Genomic DNA, 15,557 nt, shown 5'->3' with positions numbered 1-15,557 from the left:
CTCTCTCCACCTGTCCCTCTCTCTATCTCTCTCTCCACCTGTCCCTCTCTCTATCTCTCTCTCCACCTGTCCCCCTCCTCTCTCCACCTGTCCCCCTCCTCTCTCCACCTGTCCCCCTCCTCTCTCCACCTGTCCCCCTCCTCTCTCCACCTGTCCCCCTCCTCTCTCCACCTGTCCCCCACCTCTCTCTCTCCACCTGTCCCCCTCCTCTCTCTCTCCACCTGTCCCCCTCCTCTCTCTCTCCACCTGTCCCCCTCCTCTCTCTCTCCACCTGTCCCCCTCCTCTCTCTCTCCACCTGTCCCCCTCCTCTCTCTCTCCACCTGTCCCCCTCCTCTCTCTCTCCACCTGTCCCCCTCCTCTCTCTCTCCACCTGTCCCCCTCCTCTCTCTCTCCACCTGTCCCCCTCCTCTCTCTCTCCACCTGTCCCCCTCCTCTCTCTCTCCACCTGTCCCCCTCCTCTCTCTCTCCACCTGTCCCCCTCCTCTCTCTCTCCACCTGTCCCTCTCTCTGTCTCTCTCTCCACCTGTCCCTCTCTCTGTCTCTCTCTCCACCTGTCCCTCTCTCTGTCTCTCTCTCCACCTGTCCCTCTCTCTATCTCTCTCTCCACCTGTCCCCCTCCTCTCTCCACCTGTCCCCCTCCTCTCTCCACCTGTCCCCCTCCTCTCTCCACCTGTCCCCCTCCTCTCTCCACCTGTCCCCCTCCTCTCTCCACCTGTCCCTCTCTCTATCTCTCTCTCCACCTGTCCCTCTCTCTATCTCTCTCTCCACCTGTCCCTCTCTCTCTCTCTCTCCCCACCTGTCCCTCTCTCTCTCTCTCCCCACCTGTCCCTCTCTCTCTCTCTCCCCACCTGTCCCTCTCTTTCTCTCACCCCACCTGTCCCTCTCTTTCTCTCACCCCACCTGTCCCTCTCTCTCTCTCTCTCCACCTGTCCCTCTCTCTATCTCTCTCTCCACCTGTCCCTCTCTCTATCTCTCTCTCCACCTGTCCCTCTCTCTATCTCTCTCTCCACCTGCCCCTCTCTCTATCTCTCTCTCCACCTGTCCCTCTCTCTCTCTCCACACCTGTCCCTCTCTCTCTCTCTCTCTCTCCACACCTGTCCCTCTCTCTCTCTCTCTCTCTCTCCACCTGTCCCTCTCTCTCTCTCTCTCTCTCCACCTGTCCCTCTCTCTCTCTCTCTCTCTCCACCTGTCCCTCTCTCTCTCTCTCTCTCTCCACCTGTCCCTCTCTCTCTCTCTCCACCTGTCCCTCTCTCTCTATCTCTCTCTCCACCTGTCCCTCTCTCTCCACCTGTCCCTCTCTCTCTCTCCACCTGTCCCTCTCTCTCTCTCCACCTGTCCCTCTCTCTCTCTCCACACCTGTCCCTCTCTCTCTCTCCACACCTGTCCCTCTCTCTCTCTCCACTTGTCCCTCTCTCTCTCTCCACACCTGTCCCTCTCTCTCTCTCCACACCTGTCCCTCTCTCTCTCTCCACTTGTCCCTCTCTCTCTCTCCACACCTGTCCCTCTCTCTCTCTCTCTCTCCACCTGTCCTCTCTCTATCTCTCTCTCCACCTGTCCCTCTCTCTATCTCTCTCTCCACCTGTCCCTCTCTCTCTCTCTCCACCTGTCCCTCTCTCTATCTCTCTCTCCACCTGTCCCTCTCTCTATCTCTCTCTCCACCTGTCCCTCTCTCTATCTCTCTCTCCACCTGTCCCTCTCTCTCCACCTGTCCCTCTCTCTCTCTCCACCTGTCCCTCTCTCTATCTCTCTCTCCACCTGTCCCTCTCTCTCTCTCTCTCTCCACCTGTCCCTCTCTCTATCTCTCTCTCCACCTGTCCCTCTCTCTATCTCTCTCTCCACCTGTCCCTCTCTCTCCACCTGTCCCTCTCTCTCTCTCCACACCTGTCCCTCTCTCTCTCTCTCTCTCCACACCTGTCCCTCTCTCTCTCTCTCTCCCCACCTGTCCCTCTCTCTCTCCCCACCTGTCCCTCTCTCTCTCTCTCCCCACCTGTCCCTCTCTCTCTCTCTCCCCACCTGTCCCTCTCTTTCTCTCACCCCACCTGTCCCTCTCTCTCTCTCTCTCCACCTGTCCCTCTCTCTCTCTCTCTCCACCTGTCCCTCTCTCTCTCTCTCTCTCTCTCTCCACCTGTCCCTCTCTCTCTCTCTCTCCACCTGTCCCTCTCTCTCTCTCTCTCCACCTGTCCCTCTCTCTCTCTCTCTCCACCTGTCCCTCTCTCTCTCTCTCTCCACCTGTCCCTCTCTCTCTCTCTCTCCACCTGTCCCTCTCTCTCTCTCCACCTGTCCCTCTCTCTCTCTCTCTCCACCTGTCCCTCTCTCTCTCTCCACCTGTCCCTCTCTCTCTCTCTCTCCACCTGTCCCTCTCTCTCTCTCTCTCCACCTGTCCCTCTCTCTACCCCACCCTCTGTCATTTTCTTTCTCTCTCTCTCTCTCTCTGTCTCTGCCTCTTTCCCCCTCTCTCTCTGTTTCTCTCTTTCTGTGTGTGTGTCTCTCTCTCTCTCTGCCTCTCTCCCCCGTCTCTCTATCCTTTTCTCTCTCTCTATCCCTCTCTCTCTCCCTCTGATGTGGAGATGCCGGTGATGGACTGGGGTTGACAATTGTAAACAATTTTACAACACCAAGTTATAGTCCAGCAATTTTATTTTAAATTCACAAGCTTTCGGAGGCTACCTCCTTCCTCAGGTGAACGATGTGGAAATGAAGTCCTCGAAATGAAGTCGCATTTATAATTCACAGAACAATGCTGGTGATAACAGACAGTTTTTTCAACTGCCCGTTGCCAAGGCAATCAGTGTGCAGACAGACAGGTGTTACCTGCCAGGTCTCAGAATATACAAATCACCAAAAAAAACAACAAACAAAAAAAAAAGAGATAGAGAGGTAGAAACATAGAAAAGACAGCAACTGACCCGTTATATTAAAAACAGATAACATTTGTTCGCTGGTGGGGTAACGTGTAGCGTGACATGAACCCAAGATCCCGGTTGAGGCCGTCCTCATGGGTGCGGAACTTGGCTATCAATTTCTGCTCTACGATTTTGCGTTGTCGTGTGTCTCGAAGGCCGCCTTGGAGTACGCTTACCCGAAGGTCGGTGGCTGAATGTCCTTGACTGCTGAAGTGTTCCCCGACTGGGAGGGAACCCTCCTGTTTGGCGATTGTTGCGCGGTGTCCGTTCATCCGTTGTCGCAGTGTCTGCATGGTCTCGCCAATGTACCATGCTCCGGGGCATCCTTTCCTGCAACGTATGAGGTAGACAACGTTGGCCGAGTCACAGGAGTATGAACCATGCACCTGGTGGGTGGTGTCCTCTCGTGTGATGGTGGTATCTGTGTCGATGATCTGGCATGTCTTGCAGAGGTTACCGCGGCAGGGTTGTGTGGTGTCGTGGACGCTGTTCTCTTGAAAGCTGGGTAATTTGCTGCGAACGATGGTCTGTTTGAGGTTGGGTGGCTGTTTAAAGGCGAGTAGTGGAGGTGTGGGGATGGCCATAGCGAGGTGTTCGTCGTCATTGATGACATGTTGAAGGCTGCGGAGAACATGGCGTAGTTTCTCCGCTCCGGGGAAGTACTGGACGACAAAGGGTACTCTGTTGGTTGCGTCCCGTGTTAGTCTCCTGAGGAGGTCTATGCGATTTTTTGCTGTGGCCCGTCGGAACTGTCGATCGATGAGTCGAGCGTCATATCCCGTTCTTACTAGGGCGTCTTTCAGCGTCTGTAGGTGTCCATCGCGTTCCTCCTCGTCTGAGCAGACCCTGTGTATTCGCAGGGCCTGTCCATAGGGGATGGCCTCTTTGACGTGGTTAGGGTGGAAGCTGGAAAAGTGGAGCATCGTGAGGTTGTCCGTGGGCTTGCGGTAGAGTGAAGTGCTGAGGTGCCCGTCTTTGATGGAGATTCGTGTGTCCAAGAAAGAAACTGATTCTGAGGAGTAGTCCATGGTGAGCTTGATGGTGGGATGGAACTTGTTGATGTTATCGTGTAGTCTCTTCAGTGATTCCTCGCCGTGGGTCCATAGAAAGAAAATGTCGTCGATGTATCTGGTGTATAGTGTTGGTTGGAGGTCTTGTGCAGTGAAGAAGTCCTGCTCGAACTTGTGCATGAAAATGTTGGCGTATTGGGGTGCGAATTTGGTCCCCATGGCTGTTCCGTGTGTTTGGGTAAAGAACTGGTTATCGAAGGTGAAGACATTGTGATCCAGGATGAAGCGGATGAGTTGTAGGATGGCGTCCGGAGATTGGCTGTTGTTGGTGTTGAGTATTGATGCTGTCGCAGCGATGCCGTCATCGTGGGGGATACTGGTGTAGAGTGCCGAGACGTCCATCGTGGTGAGAAGTGTTCCTGGTTCAACTGGTCCGTGGGTACTGAGTTTTTGTAGGAAGTCTGTAGTGTCGCGACAGAAGCTGGGGGTTCCCTGTACGATGGGTTTCAGGATGCCCTCGATGTATCCAGAGAGGTTCTCACACAGGGTTCCGTTGCCTGATACGATAGGACGTCCAGGTGTGTTGGCTTTGTGTATCTTTGGGAGGCAGTAGAAGTCTCCCACGCGGGGATTACGTGGGATGAGAGTGCGTAGGATGCTTTGAAGGTCTGGATCGAAGGTCTTGATCAGTTTGTTGAGCTGGTGGGTGTGTTCTTTGGTCGGGTCTGCGGGTAACCGTCTGTAGTGTTCCTGGTTGTCCAGTTGTCGGTATGCTTCTTTGCAATAGTCCGTTCTGTTCTGTATGACTATGGCTCCTCCTTTGTCCGCTGGTTTGATGACGATGTTGCGGTTGGTCTTGAGAGCGTTGATGGCGTTGCGTTGTGCTCGGGTGACATTCTGGACTGTCTTCTGAGTGCGGCTGATGAATCTGGCATTGACGCATTTCCTGACAGCTTGAGCATACATGTCCAGCTGAGGGCAGTGACCCTCTGGAGGAGTCCAGTTTGACTCTTTCCTCTTCGGTTGCTGTACCGCGGATCCCTCTGTCTGCTGTTCCGGATCGTCGATTGTCTCATTGGGTTCGCTGCTGAAATTTTGTGGTTTGTGGTAGAATTCCCGGAGCCTCATTCTCCTGATGAATTCCTCTGTGTCCGCCGCGAGACTCGTGGGGTCCATTTTGGTAGTGGGGCAGAAATTGAGCCCTCGGCTGAGAACTTCGATTTCGTCTGGTTGAAGGGTGTGGTCGGACAAATTGACGATAGACTTCCCTGTGGTTGCAACCGTGGTACCGGGGGAAGCTTGGTCGATGCTGGTGGTGATGCCGAGTTTCTCAAGCTTCCTGCTCTTGGTTTTCATGTAGGCAGCGTAGTTCCGTTGCCTCGTCTGTTTGGCGGTATAACGTAGCTGGTCTGCTGTGTCCTGAGTACAGGTTGAGAGTATGGACTCTATCTTGGTTTCGAGGTTGTGGCGTCTGCTGTAGAGTTGGTGTATGAGATGGTTGCGGAGTGTGCGAGAGGTACGGCGGCAGAGTCTCTCAGCATAATCCGAGTTGTATGTGGACCTGAGTGGGTTCGTGATCTGGAGTCCTTTCGGGATCTTGTCTGCTTTCTTGCAGCTCTGTAAAAACTTGATGTCTGTGTCTAAATGCGCGATCTTCTTGGATATCCTTTCCACTGTGAGCCGGCAGTTTGTGGTGTCGATGGTAGTCATGATGTGGAGATGCCGGTGATGGACTGGGGTTGACAATTGTAAACAATTTTACAACACCAAGTTATAGTCCAGCAATTTTATTTTAAATTCACAAGCTTTCGGAGGCTACCTCCTTCCTCAGGTGAACGATGTGGAAATGAAGTCCTCGAAATGAAGTCGCATTTATAATTCACAGAACAATGCTGGTGATAACAGACAGTTTTTTCAACTGCCCGTTGCCAAGGCAATCAGTGTGCAGACAGACAGGTGTTACCTGCCAGGTCTCAGAATATACAAATCACCAAAAAAAACAACAAACAAAAAAAAAAGAGATAGAGAGGTAGAAACATAGAAAAGACAGCAACTGACCCGTTATATTAAAAACAGATAACATTTGTTCGCTGGTGGGGTAACGTGTAGCGTGACATGAACCCAAGATCCCGGTTGAGGCCGTCCTCATGGGTGCGGAACTTGGCTATCAATTTCTGCTCTACGATTTTGCGTTGTCGTGTGTCTCGAAGGCCGCCTTGGAGTACGCTTACCCGAAGGTCGGTGGCTGAATGTCCTTGACTGCTGAAGTGTTCCCCGACTGGGAGGGAACCCTCCTGTTTGGCGATTGTTGCGCGGTGTCCGTTCATCCGTTGTCGCAGTGTCTGCATGGTCTCGCCAATGTACCATGCTCCGGGGCATCCTTTCCTGCAACGTATGAGGTAGACAACGTTGGCCGAGTCACAGGAGTATGAACCATGCACCTGGTGGGTGGTGTCCTCTCGTGTGATGGTGGTATCTGTGTCGATGATCTGGCATGTCTTGCAGAGGTTACCGCGGCAGGGTTGTGTGGTGTCGTGGACGCTGTTCTCTTGAAAGCTGGGTAATTTGCTGCGAACGATGGTCTGTTTGAGGTTGGGTGGCTGTTTAAAGGCGAGTAGTGGAGGTGTGGGGATGGCCATAGCGAGGTGTTCGTCGTCATTGATGACATGTTGAAGGCTGCGGAGAACATGGCGTAGTTTCTCCGCTCCGGGGAAGTACTGGACGACAAAGGGTACTCTGTTGGTTGCGTCCCGTGTTAGTCTCCTGAGGAGGTCTATGCGATTTTTTGCTGTGGCCCGTCGGAACTGTCGATCGATGAGTCGAGCGTCATATCCCGTTCTTACTAGGGCGTCTTTCAGCGTCTGTAGGTGTCCATCGCGTTCCTCCTCGTCTGAGCAGACCCTGTGTATTCGCAGGGCCTGTCCATAGGGGATGGCCTCTTTGACGTGGTTAGGGTGGAAGCTGGAAAAGTGGAGCATCGTGAGGTTGTCCGTGGGCTTGCGGTAGAGTGAAGTGCTGAGGTGCCCGTCTTTGATGGAGATTCGTGTGTCCAAGAAAGAAACTGATTCTGAGGAGTAGTCCATGGTGAGCTTGATGGTGGGATGGAACTTGTTGATGTTATCGTGTAGTCTCTTCAGTGATTCCTCGCCGTGGGTCCATAGAAAGAAAATGTCGTCGATGTATCTGGTGTATAGTGTTGGTTGGAGGTCTTGTGCAGTGAAGAAGTCCTGCTCGAACTTGTGCATGAAAATGTTGGCGTATTGGGGTGCGAATTTGATCCCCATGGCTGTTCCGTGTGTTTGGGTAAAGAACTGGTTATCGAAGGTGAAGACATTGTGATCCAGGATGAAGCGGATGAGTTGTAGGATGGCGTCCGGAGATTGGCTGTTGTTGGTGTTGAGTATTGATGCTGTCGCAGCGATGCCGTCATCGTGGGGGATACTGGTGTAGAGTGCCGAGACGTCCATCGTGGTGAGAAGTGTTCCTGGTTCAACTGGTCCGTGGGTACTGAGTTTTTGTAGGAAGTCTGTAGTGTTGCGACAGAAGCTGGGGGTTCCCTGTACGATGGGTTTCAGGATGCCCTCGATGTATCCAGAGAGGTTCTCACACAGGGTTCCGTTGCCTGATACGATAGGACGTCCAGGTGTGTTGGCTTTGTGTATCTTTGGGAGGCAGTAGAAGTCTCCCACGCGGGGATTACGTGGGATGAGAGTGCGTAGGATGCTTTGAAGGTCTGGATCGAAGGTCTTGATCAGTTTGTTGAGCTGGTGGGTGTGTTCTTTGGTCGGGTCTGCGGGTAACCGTCTGTAGTGTTCCTGGTTGTCCAGTTGTCGGTATGCTTCTTTGCAATAGTCCGTTCTGTTCTGTATGACTATGGCTCCTCCTTTGTCCGCTGGTTTGATGACGATGTTGCGGTTGGTCTTGAGAGCGTTGATGGCGTTGCGTTGTGCTCGGGTGACATTCTGGACTGTCTTCTGAGTGCGGCTGATGAATCTGGCATTGACGCATTTCCGCAGTCAAGGACATTCCGCAGTCAAGGAACACTTCAGCAGTCAAGGACATTCAGCCACCGACCTTCGGGTAAGCGTACTCCAAGGCGGCCTTCGAGACACACGACAACGCAAAATCGTAGAGCAGAAATTGATAGCCAAGTTCCGCACCCATGAGGACGGCCTCAACCGGGATCTTGGGTTCATGTCACGCTACACGTTACCCCACCAGCGAACAAATGTTATCTGTTTTTAATATAACGGGTCAGTTGCTGTCTTTTCTATGTTTCTACCTCTCTATCTCTTTTTTTTTTGTTTGTTGTTTTTTTTGGTGATTTGTATATTCTGAGACCTGGCAGGTAACACCTGTCTGTCTGCACACTGATTGCCTTGGCAACGGGCAGTTGAAAAAACTGTCTGTTATCACCAGCATTGTTCTGTGAATTATAAATGCGACTTCATTTCGAGGACTTCATTTCCACATCGTTCACCTGAGGAAGGAGGTAGCCTCCGAAAGCTTGTGAATTTAAAATAAAATTGCTGGACTATAACTTGGTGTTGTAAAATTGTTTACAATTGTCAACCCCAGTCCATCACCGGCATCTCCACATCATGACTACCATCGACACCACAAACTGCCGGCTCACAGTGGAAAGGATATCCAAGAAGATCGCGCATTTAGACACAGACATCAAGTTTTTACAGAGCTGCAAGAAAGCAGACAAGATCCCGAAAGGACTCCAGATCACGAACCCACTCAGGTCCACATACAACTCGGATTATGCTGAGAGACTCTGCCGCCGTACCTCTCGCACACTCCGCAACCATCTCATACACCAACTCTACAGCAGACGCCACAACCTCGAAACCAAGATAGAGTCCATACTCTCAACCTGTACTCAGGACACAGCAGACCAGCTACGTTATACCGCCAAACAGACGAGGCAACGGAACTACGCTGCCTACATGAAAACCAAGAGCAGGAAGCTTGAGAAACTCGGCATCACCACCAGCATCGACCAAGCTTCCCCCGGTACCACGGTTGCAACCACAGGGAAGTCTATCGTCAATTTGTCCGACCACACCCTTCAACCAGACGAAATCGAAGTTCTCAGCCGAGGGCTCAATTTCTGCCCCACTACCAAAATGGACCCCACGAGTCTCGCGGCGGACACAGAGGAATTCATCAGGAGAATGAGGCTCCGGGAATTCTACCACAAACCACAAAATTTCAGCAGCGAACCCAATGAGACAATCGACGATCCGGAACAGCAGACAGAGGGATCCGCGGTACAGCAACCGAAGAGGAAAGAGTCAAACTGGACTCCTCCAGAGGGTCACTGCCCTCAGCTGGACATGTATGCTCAAGCTGTCAGGAAATGCGTCAATGCCAGATTCATCAGCCGCACTCAGAAGACAGTCCAGAATGTCACCCGAGCACAACGCAACGCCATCAACGCTCTCAAGACCAACCGCAACATCGTCATCAAACCAGCGGACAAAGGAGGAGCCATAGTCATACAGAACAGAACGGACTATTGCAAAGAAGCATACCGACAACTGGACAACCAGGAACACTACAGACGGTTACCCGCAGACCCGACCAAAGAACACACCCACCAGCTCAACAAACTGATCAAGACCTTCGATCCAGACCTTCAAAGCATCCTACGCACTCTCATCCCACGTAATCCCCGCGTGGGAGACTTCTACTGCCTCCCAAAGATACACAAAGCCAACACACCTGGACGTCCTATCGTATCAGGCAACGGAACCCTGTGTGAGAACCTCTCTGGATACATCGAGGGCATCCTGAAACCCATCGTACAGGGAACCCCCAGCTTCTGTCGCGACACTACAGACTTCCTACAAAAACTCAGTACCCACGGACCAGTTGAACCAGGAACACTTCTCACCACGATGGACGTCTCGGCACTCTACACCAGTATCCCCCACGATGACGGCATCGCTGCGACAGCATCAATACTCAACACCAACAACAGCCAATCTCCGGACGCCATCCTACAACTCATCCGCTTCATCCTGGATCACAATGTCTTCACCTTCGATAACCAGTTCTTTACCCAAACACACGGAACAGCCATGGGGACCAAATTCGCACCCCAATACGCCAACATTTTCATGCACAAGTTCGAGCAGGACTTCTTCACTGCACAAGACCTCCAACCAACACTATACACCAGATACATCGACGACATTTTCTTTCTATGGACCCACGGCGAGGAATCACTGAAGAGACTACACGATAACATCAACAAGTTCCATCCCACCATCAAGCTCACCATGGACTACTCCTCAGAATCAGTTTCTTTCTTGGACACACGAATCTCCATCAAAGACGGGCACCTCAGCACTTCACTCTACCGCAAGCCCACGGACAACCTCACGATGCTCCACTTTTCCAGCTTCCACCCTAACCACGTCAAAGAGGCCATCCCCTATGGACAGGCCCTGCGAATACACAGGGTCTGCTCAGACGAGGAGGAACGCGATGGACACCTACAGACGCTGAAAGACGCCCTAGTAAGAACGGGATATGACGCTCGACTCATCGATCGACAGTTCCGACGGGCCACAGCAAAAAATCGCATAGACCTCCTCAGGAGACTAACACGGGACGCAACCAACAGAGTACCCTTTGTCGTCCAGTACTTCCCCGGAGCGGAGAAACTACGCCATGTTCTCCGCAGCCTTCAACATGTCATCAATGACGACGAACACCTCGCTATGGCCATCCCCACACCTCCACTACTCGCCTTTAAACAGCCACCCAACCTCAAACAGACCATCGTTCGCAGCAAATTACCCAGCTTTCAAGAGAACAGCGTCCACGACACCACACAACCCTGCCGCGGTAACCTCTGCAAGACATGCCAGATCATCGACACAGATACCACCATCACACGAGAGGACACCACCCACCAGGTGCATGGTTCATACTCCTGTGACTCGGCCAACGTTGTCTACCTCATACGTTGCAGGAAAGGATGCCCCGGAGCATGGTACATTGGCGAGACCATGCAGACACTGCGACAACGGATGAACGGACACCGCGCAACAATCGCCAAACAGGAGGGTTCCCTCCCAGTCGGGGAACACTTCAGCAGTCAAGGACATTCAGCCACCGACCTTCGGGTAAGCGTACTCCAAGGCGGCCTTCGAGACACACGACAACGCAAAATCGTAGAGCAGAAATTGATAGCCAAGTTCCGCACCCATGAGGACGGCCTCAACCGGGATCTTGGGTTCATGTCACGCTACACGTTACCCCACCAGCGAACAAATGTTATCTGTTTTTAATATAACGGGTCAGTTGCTGTCTTTTCTATGTTTCTACCTCTCTATCTCTTTTTTTTTTGTTTGTTGTTTTTTTTGGTGATTTGTATATTCTGAGACCTGGCAGGTAACACCTGTCTGTCTGCACACTGATTGCCTTGGCAACGGGCAGTTGAAAAAACTGTCTGTTATCACCAGCATTGTTCTGTGAATTATAAATGCGACTTCATTTCGAGGACTTCATTTCCACATCGTTCACCTGAGGAAGGAGGTAGCCTCCGAAAGCTTGTGAATTTAAAATAAAATTGCTGGACTATAACTTGGTGTTGTAAAATTGTTTACAATTGTCAACCCCAGTCCATCACCGGCATCTCCACATCATGACTACCATCGACACCACAAACTGCCGGCTCACAGTGGAAAGGATATCCAAGAAGATCGCGCATTTAGACACAGACATCAAGTTTTTACAGAGCTGCAAGAAAGCAGACAAGATCCCGAAAGGACTCCAGATCACGAACCCACTCAGGTCCACATACAACTCGGATTATGCTGAGAGACTCTGCCGCCGTACCTCTCGCACACTCCGCAACCATCTCATACACCAACTCTACAGCAGACGCCACAACCTCGAAACCAAGATAGAGTCCATACTCTCAACCTGTACTCAGGACACAGCAGACCAGCTACGTTATACCGCCAAACAGACGAGGCAACGGAACTACGCTGCCTACATGAAAACCAAGAGCAGGAAGCTTGAGAAACTCGGCATCACCACCAGCATCGACCAAGCTTCCCCCGGTACCACGGTTGCAACCACAGGGAAGTCTATCGTCAATTTGTCCGACCACACCCTTCAACCAGACGAAATCGAAGTTCTCAGCCGAGGGCTCAATTTCTGCCCCACTACCAAAATGGACCCCACGAGTCTCGCGGCGGACACAGAGGAATTCATCAGGAGAATGAGGCTCCGGGAATTCTACCACAAACCACAAAATTTCAGCAGCGAACCCAATGAGACAATCGACGATCCGGAACAGCAGACAGAGGGATCCGCGGTACAGCAACCGAAGAGGAAAGAGTCAAACTGGACTCCTCCAGAGGGTCACTGCCCTCAGCTGGACATGTATGCTCAAGCTGTCAGGAAATGCGTCAATGCCAGATTCATCAGCCGCACTCAGAAGACAGTCCAGAATGTCACCCGAGCACAACGCAACGCCATCAACGCTCTCAAGACCAACCGCAACATCGTCATCAAACCAGCGGACAAAGGAGGAGCCATAGTCATACAGAACAGAACGGACTATTGCAAAGAAGCATACCGACAACTGGACAACCAGGAACACTACAGACGGTTACCCGCAGACCCGACCAAAGAACACACCCACCAGCTCAACAAACTGATCAAGACCTTCGATCCAGACCTTCAAAGCATCCTACGCACTCTCATCCCACGTAATCCCCGCGTGGGAGACTTCTACTGCCTCCCAAAGATACACAAAGCCAACACACCTGGACGTCCTATCGTATCAGGCAACGGAACCCTGTGTGAGAACCTCTCTGGATACATCGAGGGCATCCTGAAACCCATCGTACAGGGAACCCCCAGCTTCTGTCGCGACACTACAGACTTCCTACAAAAACTCAGTACCCACGGACCAGTTGAACCAGGAACACTTCTCACCACGATGGACGTCTCGGCACTCTACACCAGTATCCCCCACGATGACGGCATCGCTGCGACAGCATCAATACTCAACACCAACAACAGCCAATCTCCGGACGCCATCCTACAACTCATCCGCTTCATCCTGGATCACAATGTCTTCACCTTCGATAACCAGTTCTTTACCCAAACACACGGAACAGCCATGGGGACCAAATTCGCACCCCAATACGCCAACATTTTCATGCACAAGTTCGAGCAGGACTTCTTCACTGCACAAGACCTCCAACCAACACTATACACCAGATACATCGACGACATTTTCTTTCTATGGACCCACGGCGAGGAATCACTGAAGAGACTACACGATAACATCAACAAGTTCCATCCCACCATCAAGCTCACCATGGACTACTCCTCAGAATCAGTTTCTTTCTTGGACACACGAATCTCCATCAAAGACGGGCACCTCAGCACTTCACTCTACCGCAAGCCCACGGACAACCTCACGATGCTCCACTTTTCCAGCTTCCACCCTAACCACGTCAAAGAGGCCATCCCCTGTGGACAGGCCCTGCGAATACACAGGGTCTGCTCAGACGAGGAGGAACGCGATGGACACCTACAGACGCTGAAAGACGCCCTAGTAAGAACGGGATATGACGCTCGACTCATCGATCGACAGTTCCGACGGGCCACAGCAAAAAATCGCATAGACCTCCTCAGGAGACTAACACGGGACGCAACCAACAGAGTACCCTTTGTCGTCCAGTACTTCCCCGGAGCGGAGAAACTACGCCATGTTCTCCGCAGCCTTCAACATGTCATCAATGACGACGAACACCTCGCTATGGCCATCCCCACACCTCCACTACTCGCCTTTAAACAGCCACCCAACCTCAAACAGACCATCGTTCGCAGCAAATTACCCAGCTTTCAAGAGAACAGCGTCCACGACACCACACAACCCTGCCGCGGTAACCTCTGCAAGACATGCCAGATCATCGACACAGATACCACCATCACACGAGAGGACACCACCCACCAGGTGCATGGTTCATACTCCTGTGACTCGGCCAACGTTGTCTACCTCATACGTTGCAGGAAAGGATGCCCCGGAGCATGGTACATTGGCGAGACCATGCAGACACTGCGACAACGGATGAACGGACACCGCGCAACAATCGCCAAACAGGAGGGTTCCCTCCCAGTCGGGGAACACTTCAGCAGTCAAGGACATTCAGCCACCGACCTTCGGGTAAGCGTACTCCAAGGCGGCCTTCGAGACACACGACAACGCAAAATCGTAGAGCAGAAATTGATAGCCAAGTTCCGCACCCATGAGGACGGCCTCAACCGGGATCTTGGGTTCATGTCACGCTACACGTTACCCCACCAGCGAACAAATGTTATCTGTTTTTAATATAACGGGTCAGTTGCTGTCTTTTCTATGTTTCTACCTCTCTATCTCTTTTTTTTTTGTTTGTTGTTTTTTTTGGTGATTTGTATATTCTGAGACCTGGCAGGTAACACCTGTCTGTCTGCACACTGATTGCCTTGGCAACGGGCAGTTGAAAAAACTGTCTGTTATCACCAGCATTGTTCTGTGAATTATAAATGCGACTTCATTTCGAGGACTTCATTTCCACATCGTTCACCTGAGGAAGGAGGTAGCCTCCGAAAGCTTGTGAATTTAAAACAAAAATTGCTGGACTATAACTTGGTGTTGTAAAATTGTTTACAATTGTCTCTCCCTCTGGCTCTCTCCCGCTCTCTCTGTCTTTATCTCTCTCTATCTCTCTCTCCATCATTCTCTCTCTCTCTCTGCCTCTCCCCTCTCTCTATGTCCTTTTCTCTCTCTCTGTTGTCTCTGAATTTTTCTTGATTGAAAAGTACTCTGAAATATTTCAGTCTCACTGTTTAAAGTAACAACAATTAAACAGCCCAGAGAGGCCTCTCTCCGTCCCTCTCTCTCTCTCTGTCCCTCTCTCTCTCCCCCTCTCTCTGTTTTTCTATCTCATTTAAACAGAGAGAGTCTGACCGAACCGATCATTTTCTCTCTCTCTCTGTCCCTCACTCTATTCACCTTTCTGCAGCATTTTTATTTATTAAAATGTTTTCTATATTAAAACTTCAATTAGAGGCTGGAAACCTGTCAGTTAAATCTCGTTTCTCAACCTTTGGATGATTTGAGTGTTTGAAATGGTGCTGTGCCCTGAGCTCGGAACCTGTTTGCCATCCAGACCCGGGGAGGTGAGAATGAGATGGAGTCCCTGCTCCCTCCACAGCTCTTTACAGTAAACACACAGAGAGAATGAAATGGTCAAACACTGTCTGAGAAACAGCAGCCATTCCAGCTCTGCAGCCCTTGTGTATTCGGAGCAGATTCCGCCCAACTTTAGTTCTTTAAATGTGGACGCCGGGCAGGGTGGGATGTGACGGAGGTCCCTGGGGTGTTTGGGTCACGAGGGGAGGGGGGAGACAGGCTGAGGGTGGGGGGACTCGGTTTGGGGTGAGGGAAGAGGGGGAGACAGGCTGTGAGGGTTTCAAATCAGTAAAATAGGTCCTTGAAATGAGGCTCATTCCAACAGACAGGTCTCCTGGTCAAACCAGTCCTGTCCTGGGCTGTCCCTGGATTAACATGAGAATGGACAAGTCCCTGAGGGAGACCCATTGAGATTCAGTCTAATA

At 51.6% G+C, this 15,557-nt stretch overlaps 2 protein-coding genes across 6 annotated transcripts in view; one reads left to right on the top strand and one right to left on the bottom strand.

The window, feature by feature from the left end:
- Positions 1 to 15,557, bottom strand: part of LOC137311135 (zinc finger protein 229-like) — a 155,312-nt gene that overhangs the window by 81,053 nt on the left and 58,702 nt on the right. Inside the window, exon 1 of one of the 2 annotated variants that reach the window (XM_067978513.1) lies at positions 3,081 to 3,281. The exons of the other annotated variant lie outside the window; for it this stretch is intronic. The gene's annotated coding sequence lies outside the window, so the exon portion shown is untranslated. Of the gene's footprint in view, positions 1 to 3,080; positions 3,282 to 15,557 lie in introns of those variants that run through there. 2 annotated transcript variants of the gene reach the window in all.
- LOC137311132 (zinc finger protein 850-like) overlaps positions 1 to 15,557 on the top strand; it is a 188,931-nt gene that overhangs the window by 164,177 nt on the left and 9,197 nt on the right. The window contains exon 1 of one of the 4 annotated variants that reach the window (XM_067978503.1): positions 14,923 to 15,119. The exons of the other annotated variants lie outside the window; for them this stretch is intronic. The gene's annotated coding sequence lies outside the window, so the exon portion shown is untranslated. Of the gene's footprint in view, positions 1 to 14,922; positions 15,120 to 15,557 lie in introns of those variants that run through there. 4 annotated transcript variants of the gene reach the window in all.

The sequence above is a fragment of the Heptranchias perlo genome, unplaced genomic scaffold, assembly GCF_035084215.1.
Source record: "Heptranchias perlo isolate sHepPer1 unplaced genomic scaffold, sHepPer1.hap1 HAP1_SCAFFOLD_304, whole genome shotgun sequence".
Classification (NCBI taxonomy): Eukaryota; Metazoa; Chordata; class Chondrichthyes; order Hexanchiformes; family Hexanchidae; genus Heptranchias; species Heptranchias perlo.
Note: the sequence above shows the minus strand (reverse complement) of the source record. Positions and strands in the feature narration are given on the sequence as shown.